The sequence below is a fragment of the Mustela lutreola genome, chromosome 4 (genome assembly GCF_030435805.1).
Source record: "Mustela lutreola isolate mMusLut2 chromosome 4, mMusLut2.pri, whole genome shotgun sequence".
Taxonomy (NCBI): Eukaryota; Metazoa; Chordata; class Mammalia; order Carnivora; family Mustelidae; genus Mustela; species Mustela lutreola.
The window spans coordinates 108,592,379-108,601,282 of record NC_081293.1 but is presented as its reverse complement, the minus strand read 5'-3'; positions in this window follow the sequence as shown (position 1 = coordinate 108,601,282).

Below are 8,904 nucleotides of genomic sequence, written 5' to 3'. Positions count from 1 at the left end.
GCGGCTCAGGTCATGGTCCCGGAGTCCCGGAATCGAGTCCTGCATTCGGATCTGGGCTCCATGGGGTGTCTGCTTCTCCCTCTGACCTTCTCCCCCTCATGCTTTCTCTTATTCTCTTTCTCTCTCAGATAAATAAATAAAATCTTTAAAAAAAAATAGAGAATCTTGAAACAAAGCTCTAAGGATGAGCCCCATGGACTTTTTTTTTTTTTTTAAAAGATATTATTTATTTATTTGACAGAGATCACAAGGAGGCAGAGAGGCAGGCAGAGAGAGAAGGGGACGCAGGCTCCCCACTGAGCAGAGAGCCTGATGCGGGGCTTGATCCCAGGACCTTGGGATCATGACCTGAGCCAAAGGCAGAGGTTTTAACCCACTGAACCACCCAGGCATCCCAACCCCACAGACTTTTAACAAATGTGCAAAAGCATTTGAGAGGAGGGAGGGAGGGCTCAGCCATGAGCAGAACAGGAGCCCTGGACACCCACGGGCACCCACGGGCAAACCTTCACCTCCACCCACACCTTGACACGAGCTCTGCTAGTTCCTGGACTTCAGTGTAAAGTGTCAAACAACAGCTTTTGGGGAAAGAGGGAAACTCTTCAGGATCTTAGGCTTGACACCAAAGCACGCTCCATGAAAGGAAGATGGAAAAATTGGATGTCGGCAGAATCCAAGACTTGTGCTCTGTGAAGGGCCACGGGGAGAGGATAAGAAGATGACAGCCTGGGAGAGAAAATCTGCAAACCATATGTTCCCAAGAGAACTAGTTTCTAGAATAGATAAAAATCTTTCAAGTCAGCAGCAACGAGAAATCCAATCACAAAATGGGCAGAAAATGCAGTCAGGTTGCTGCCAGGAGCGTGGGGAGGGCATGGAAACTCGGGGGTCACGTTCAACCTCGCAGACATCAGGGAAGGGCTAATTAAAACCGCGGTGAGACAGCACCCCACACCCATCAGGACCGTGTCAAGAAGGGCGGTGACAGCCCCGTTGGTTGCGTGGTGTCCCCGATGCTCGCAGAGGTGGCCACGGCTGACGGGTGGGAGGCAGGTGGAATGCACCTGGAGCAGAACCCACTTAGGAGGCTTGTGCTGGGTGGCTGCGTGACCAGTGGCTCGTAGCCCCCACCTGCTGGAATCTCTGCCCCCGTGGAGGCAGAGCTGGGATCTGAGGACCAGAGCCAGTGAGTGGCCTCCGCCAGCCCTGCTCGGTTGGCGTGTGGGTCCGCGGCCACTGGGTCCTCTCTGACCTCCTCCAGCAATCAGGCAGTGTTGGTGGGAGACCCTGGATCCCTCCTCCATGGCTGGCGGGAGAGTAAGATGGCCCAGCTGCTCTGGAAAAGAGTCCGCCTGTTTCTTCGAAACTACATGGGCAGCCACCGTATGACCCCGAAATGGCAGCTCTGGGCTCTTTTACCTGAAAACTTGCCCATGGATAGTCAGAGCAGTTGTACTGCTAACAGCCCCGAGCTGGAAATGGCCCAGATGTCCTTCAGCGCGGGAGGGGTGCATCCTGGCCACCGGCTGCGGTCAGCCATGAAGGCCCATGAGTTACTGATACACACGGTGCCTTGGCAAAGTTCCAAAGAACTGCGTTCCGTCACAGGTTAGGTCCTGTCCGATGCCGTCTGTTCCATTGACGGCGCATTCTTGAAATGACAAAATCTTAGAAATGGAGAGCAGATTGTTGGTTGCCAACGGCTGGGGATGAGGGGGTGGTGCTGGGTCGGAGGTGTCCGCTGCTGGAAGGGGGCAGGAGGAACCCTGCGGCTATGGGTGTTCTGTGTCTTGACCGTGGCGGCCAGTACCCGAGCCCACATGGGCGACAGAATTGTGCGTGAGCGGTCACGCACACAGGAACGCAAGTGACCCTTCTGCACACGTGTGCTGGACTGTCTCGCTGTCGGCATCCTGGTGGCAGGCTTGCAAGGAAATTCCTTCCCGGGGAAGGGTCTCAGGGGTCGGCCCCATCTGCCGCAGGCTCTCTCAGTTCTTCCTCCTGGGAAGAGACAAGATTTCCCTGGCAAGAGACACCGAGCCCTCCATTGACCCTACAGCATGGGGTGCTGTCATTTGTCTCCTGGGGTCGAGATGAGGTCTTAAGTGCAGGTCACAGGCGAGGTTAGCACAGCTGACACAGATGTTGGTCCAGGGAAGTGTGACATCAGGACGGAAATGGGTCCCTGCTCCCAGATGACAGCTCCTCCTTCTTCCCTGGGGGGTTCCGGGTGCGCACACAGGCTGCGGGGCCAAGCCGCCCTGGAAGGGGGAAGAGCAGAGGGGACCTCTGTCTTCCGACGCCTGCAAATCGAGTGTCCAGGCCCTGCAGGCCAAGCTGATGCACAGTGGGATGGCTGGCCGTGGGCTTGTTGCTGGAACTGCCGGGAGCATCCACTTTCCGAGGGGCCCAAGGGTGAGACTTTGCTTTTCTGGATCCTTTATTTCCATCTGTTTCATGCTTTCTTTACTGATGTTCTTCAGTCCAGTCTCTGCTGCTCATGCCCCCTGACCTCTGCTCCTGCTTCTTCACTGGGGCCCAGGGCACGCCCCGGGGGGGGGGTGTCATGTGCCTCAACTGCGCCCCAGGGACACTGATTTCTTAGAACTTTCCTGCTGGACCCGCTTCTCAGGCCAGCCTTACAGAGAAGGCAGCGTCCTTCAGGAGCCGGTCTTGAGGTCCCGTGGGTGTGGAGACATCTCTTCCTTGGCAGACCCCAGCTCGGCCTGTACCCCTGACTCTATAGCCTTACCTGGGGCCAGCGTGGGGTTCCCGGGTCTGGGGAGCGCATTTAACGGTGGTTCTGACACCAGTTCAGTTCTGATCACCAAGTACAAAGGGTTCTGACACCATTTCCAGTGGGGGTGTGCGTTGTGCGGCGGGGTTCCCAGCTGGGTGTCCCACGATTCAGCCAGATTTGAACCATCTATTCAGAAACAGCATCCAGTCCTATGGGATAAGCTCTCAGTCCTACAAGATTGTCCCATGTCCCATCCCCCATCGCAACTGCAAGCTGTCCCTGTGCTTCTGGACAACCAGCTGCAGACCAGGGGCTCCATCACTTCCTCCTTGGGGTTCAGTAACTTCTGGTCTGCGGAGGAGGCGCAGGTCTCCCATGCCCCCCCCCCTCCCGGGCCCCGGCCTCCACATCTCCACCTGCTCACCAACCCTGGAGCTCTCCTGCGGGTCCTTTCGGGATTTTATGACGGTTTCGTAACAAGGACGTGACTAATGAATCACTGGCCATGGGTGATTGATCCAAACTGCAGCCCCTCCCCTCCGGAGGTCGGGGTGGGGCTGAGAGGTCCCACCCTGTCACCACGTGGTTGGTTCCCCTGGCAACCAGCCCCCACCCCCAGGTGCTTCCCAGACATCTGCATCCCAAGAGACCCCTTTCCCGTCCTCCCCTTGGGGAATTCCAGGGGTTTTAAAGGCTCCGCATTGGGAAAGAGCAGGAAGACCAAAATTGTCCTTCTTACTAGAAACCCGGTGTCACAGACTCTTACGACTCTTCAGTTTTGGAAATCCTTCCTTCTCTTTGATCCTGGTTCTGTCCCTCCTCAGAGACTCCCGATGGGCTCACTGGTCTCACCGGAGATAAGTTAGAGTCTGAGGTGGGACAAGAGTCCCGACGCCCGACACCCGGACTCTAGACGCTCACGTGCCCTGGCTGTGGTGAATGAGTCGGGGGAGGCCGGGATGGACCGTATTCCCTCTGGCTCGTTGCCCCCCTTCCGCTCTGGGCTTACAGCTGTTCCGCAGACCGGCCTGCCCCCCACCCAGGCCCAGCCCACTCCTCCTGCCATGCATCCTGTCCTGGCCCTGTGATGTCACAACGTCCCCGACGGGTCAGAGAGCTCCTTCGTGTAGGGTCCACCCACGGTCCTGAGAGAGGGGGACGGCCCTATGCTGTCCTCGCGGCTCCCACGGCCCTGTGCTCACCTTGCCCACGGGGCTGTCGTGCAAGTGACTGTCCGGAAACAACAGACTCATTCGCAGGACGCCTGTGATTTACTGCGTGGACTGTGAATGACTGGACGGAAGCGTCCATCTCTCCTGTGTCCGAGGAGCTGGAGTGTCCGTGCTGGGGACTGTCTTCCCGGTGTGGTGGCCCAGACCCACGGGGAAGCACAGGGCCAGCCCCGCAGCTCGCCCCAAAACACCAGGAGAAGGAGAAGCCCCCGCTCCCGTCCTGGGGTCAGGGGGTCCCAGGAAACCGTGACCAGGACCAAGGGGTTTTCGCAGGTGCTTTGTCCACGGGAAGATACTGTGTGAGGGCGAGGACTCGGGACAAGAATCCACCCAGCGATGGGGCGCCTGGGTGGCTCAGTGGGTTGAGCCGCTGCCTTCGGCTCAGGTCATGATCTCAGGGTCCTGGGATCGAGTCCCGCATCGGGCTCTCTGCTCAGCAGGGAGCCTGCTTCCTCCTCTCTCTCTCTGCCTGCCTCTCTGCCTACTTGTGATCTCTCTCTGTCAAATAAATAAATAAATCTTTAAAAAAAAAAAAAAAAAAAAAAAAGAATCCACCCAGCGAGCAGGAGACATTGTCCAGAGCAGACCGGACAGCAGCAAAGGAGGCCCCTGGAGACCTGCCCCCAGGCAGCAAGCGGGGTCGGTGCACAAGGTCACCTTCAAAACCGGGTGTGAAGGCCCCCACAGCCTCAGAGTCACACCCAGCGGCCTTGCACGGTGGACTTTAGCCGAAATGCAGGTGGCGCCTGGTGCAGTTCTAAGCACGTGGTCATCCTGATGACCAGCCTGTGAGCCACTGGACGGAGGAGCACCTCGGGGTGCGGGACAGCGGTGCTCAGCCTGCTGGCTGCTGAGCCTGGGGTGTGTGCACAGCGCAGGGGTGGGGCTCAGGGTCTGCAGATGGTGGTGATGACTGTGCTAGCTCGGCTGACCGAAGAGGGGACTTGTGGCCTAGATGTCCCACCTTCTTGAGAATATATTTTATTTATTTATTTTAAGAGGGAGAGTGAGTGAGAGCTTTGGGGGGTTGGAAGTTGGGCAAAGGGAGGGAAAGAATCTCTAGTGGACCCCACACTGAGTGTGGCCCTCCCCGCGGGGCTGGACCCCAGGACCCGGAGATCATGACCTGAGCAGAAACTCAGAGTCTGATGCTTAACCGACTTGCTGAACTGCTCAGGCAACCCCCCACCGTCCCGCTTTCACATATTTAATTGTTCTCAGACCCCAATGAAATTAAACTAGGAATAGATAGCAGAGAGATGGTTAGAAAATTTTCAAATATATGCTAATTAAATAGCACAATGGAAAAAAAAAAAAACCCACCTAGGGATCAAAGAAGTGTTGAGAGAAAATACGATTCTTGTAACATTTTATTTGGTTTTGGTATTGGGTATTAGAGTCAGGCCAAGAAGTGTTTCTGCTTCTATGTTGGGGGAGAGAGTTCTGGAAAATCCGGCGAGTCAAAATTGGTGGAATGTAACTGACGGCCGTGGTGAAGGGGAATGTAGGACATTAAAATGCACAAGAAAACAAGAAGGATCTCCAGTCATCTGAACTTTTGCTGTAGGAAGCAGGAGTAAGACGAACAATTTAGGGCTAATGCAAGCAGGACAGAGGAAATCATAAAAATGAGGCCAGAAGTCAACAAAATTGAAAACAGGTAAACAATAAAATCGACAAGATGAAAAACTGGTTCCTTGGAAAATCAGTAAAATGAACAAATCTCTAGCCACGGACAGGGAAAAATACTTGCAGATCGACTTTCTGATAGAGGGCTTGCGTCCAGAATATACAAAGAACTCTTACAACTCAATGACAAAAAGCAAGCAGTTCGATTAGAAAATCGACAGCAGATGTGGACAGACTCTGCTTTAAAAGCAATACACAGACATTGATCATACACGGAATCCTGAAATCCTCCATCCCTAGGGAGGGTCCACGGCAATGAGAGGTGACCAGAAGTTGTCAGAATGGCTGAAATGGGGATGTCTCCGTGCCTCTGTAGCACTGTGGTTAAGTTTCTGCCTTCTGCTCAGGTCATGATCCCAGGGTCCTGGGGTAGAGTCCGGCATTGGGCTCCCTGCTCTGCGGGGATCCTGCTTCTCCCTCTGCCTCTGACCCTCTCCCCCACTCATGCTGTCTCTCAAATAAACACATAAAATCTTTTAATTAAAAAAAAAAGAATGACTGAAATGTGAAAACAGGTTATACCAATTTTTGGCAAGGATGTGGAGTAGCAGGAGATGCTGTTCACTGCTGGTGGGAACGCAGCTTGGAAGACCAGTGGGAAGTGTCTGGTAACACTAACCAGCCTTCCTGGACGATCCAGTAATCGTGCTTCTGAGTCGTTTTCAACTGACTTGAAAAATGTCATCCACCCAACAAACTGCTTGCGAAGCAGCCTTATTTGTAAGCAGCCAGTCGGAAAGCGATGACGAGCTTCAAGAGGTGCACGGATCCGCTGCGGTCATTGCGATGGTGGGATACTATGGGAGAAAAGGGAGCGAGCTCCCCTACCTGCGTGGCTCTTAGCTGGATATTAGGGAGGAGAAGCTCTGTGGTGTCTGATCCCATTTCTGTGACATTCTGGAAGAGGCAAAAGTAGAGACACATAATAGAGTTGGTAGACAGATGGGACTCAGCGGCTCGCAGATTTTCCTGAGCTGGGAGGACCAGGAGTTTCGGGCGGCGAAGCTGTTCTGCGTACTTGGATGATGGACGCACGACCCGGGGTGTTTGTGAACACAGAACCTCGCAACACAGAGGTTGGACCTTCATGTGCACAATTAAAAAAAAAAAATCACATGGGAGTTTGGGGAATCCCAGGTAGAAAGAAGAGTGAGAAGGGGCCATCACAGGTGTGTGAAGGAGCTTCAGGAAGAGGATGGTGGGGGGCGGGGGGAGCCTCAGACCCTTGTAGCTTTGGGAATGAGCAGAGGCTGCAGGTAAGGGCAGAAGGACCTGTTGGCAGCACCATCCTCCACCCACAGAGCTGCTGCTCGTGGTGGTGCGCCGGGAGCTCTGGAACGGCCGTGTCGACGGGGGGGCTGGACAAACCGGCCAGCAGACGGTGGGTGGTAGGCAGGGCACGCACTGCCCATGGTTGCAGAGGGACCTCGTGGACAAGTGAGGGAGGAGGGTGTCGTGGACCAGGCAGTACTGGGTGCATGTCTGAGACAACAGTGTGAACATGTGTTCAGCAAGTGTAGACACAGATGGTGCGCAGAGGAGTGGTTACAGATGTGCAGGTCCTTTGGGTTCTATTGCTGTGGGAGCCGAGGGGCCTGGAGGCTGTGATGTCCCACGATGATCGGTGCTCACGTCTTGACTTTCTCCTCCTCTGGAACAAAGACCCAGGGCTGGACCGGCAGGTTCTGGGCCCATCAGGGAATACGCGAGGTGCACGTGGGACATCTGGTAACACCAGAACAGGAGGTGTCCGAGGAAATGTGGCAACGCCAGGGGACAGGGGCTCATGACAGAGGTTCCCGTGGCCTGAGCTGGAGAGGTACTGTAACAAATGAAATGAGGCAGCCTTTACGACCCAGAGCATGAAATAAAGACCCATGGGTCTGCTGTAAATACACAGGAGGAGAGGCGAGTCTGTCACACAGAAGAAGTCAGGGAAGTGGAGCTCGGCTCCCTGTTCCTCAAACGTGGGCTGTGTGCAGTGACTTCCTCCCGAAGCACCCAGCATGCAAAGGGAAGAAACCCCCAGATGTGGGGCCCAGTGGTCGAGGTGAGCACCCCAGGACATTGGGTCATGCTGGGGGAACAAGCCCTTGCTGGGATGGAGACGGGCGATCTCTGTCCTGAGAGCCCATGACCCCAGTGTAGGCACAGGAGAACCTCCAGCAAACCCAAGTGTTCAGAGGTTGTACAAAACACTCAACCAATGTTTCTCAAAACTGTAAAAATCATCCAAAACAAGAAAGAGTTTGAGAAACTGTTACAGCCGGGAGAAATGGCAACTGAATGTCGCGCGTAGTGTCCTGGGGCGGCGGGGAGGGGGACCTGGAGCAGAGAGGACAGGAGTAAGAACCCAGGAGACAAAGCACGACCTTGTTGATAACATAATACCCACCACATGCGAGTTAACATGTAATAGTTACGTGGGTGTAGGGTGTTTGAGAACTCTGTCGTCTTCACACCTTTCTCTGAATCTAACACATCTAGAGTACAAAGTTTGTTTAAAAATGATGTCCTTCTGGAGTAAGTATCTCCCAAAATATTAACCACTGAGATCATTAAATTAATGCAATCATTCATCCTTGTTACTCAATGTTAATAATCCATGGTTCACTGAAGAGAGAGAAATGAATGTTTACAAAAACAGAATACAATTACGGATTTGCTCTTTTAACTCACTATTTTTAGCTAATAAATTACAATCAAATTGCTTTTTGTAAACTCTAAAAGAGCCAGTGATTTCCCAATGATGGAAGAGATTTCATGTTCTTGTTTTATAAATGAAAATGGTGCATCCCTAAGGATTATTTTTATTGGTGGGAATTAAGGTTTTAGCAGTTTAAAAAGGTTTAAAGGGACCCAAATTAATAGCGTTTTTCTGTTTGTGAATAGTTATAGTCTCCTATCTGTTTTGTGCATGTGAGGAAATGTTCTCTCCATCAGAAACTCATTTTGGTTCAATTTCACATCTGGATAAAAGTATATTTATCGTGATGTCTTGGGGAATGTTAATATTGCATTGCTTAATAACTCTGAGCCCCCTCTTTCTAAAATGTTTTATGTTTGAAATTAGAGAAACACACAAATTGAATGAGCTAGCTGGTTTTTAATCCTTCATTCCTCCGAGGTTACTGAGTAATTCCAGATTCACCCCATCCTATCTGATAAATGAGCACAAGTGTTACACCAAAGGACTTGGGTTTGTCTTACGGATAGGTTTTTAAAATACACGTAAATACAAAA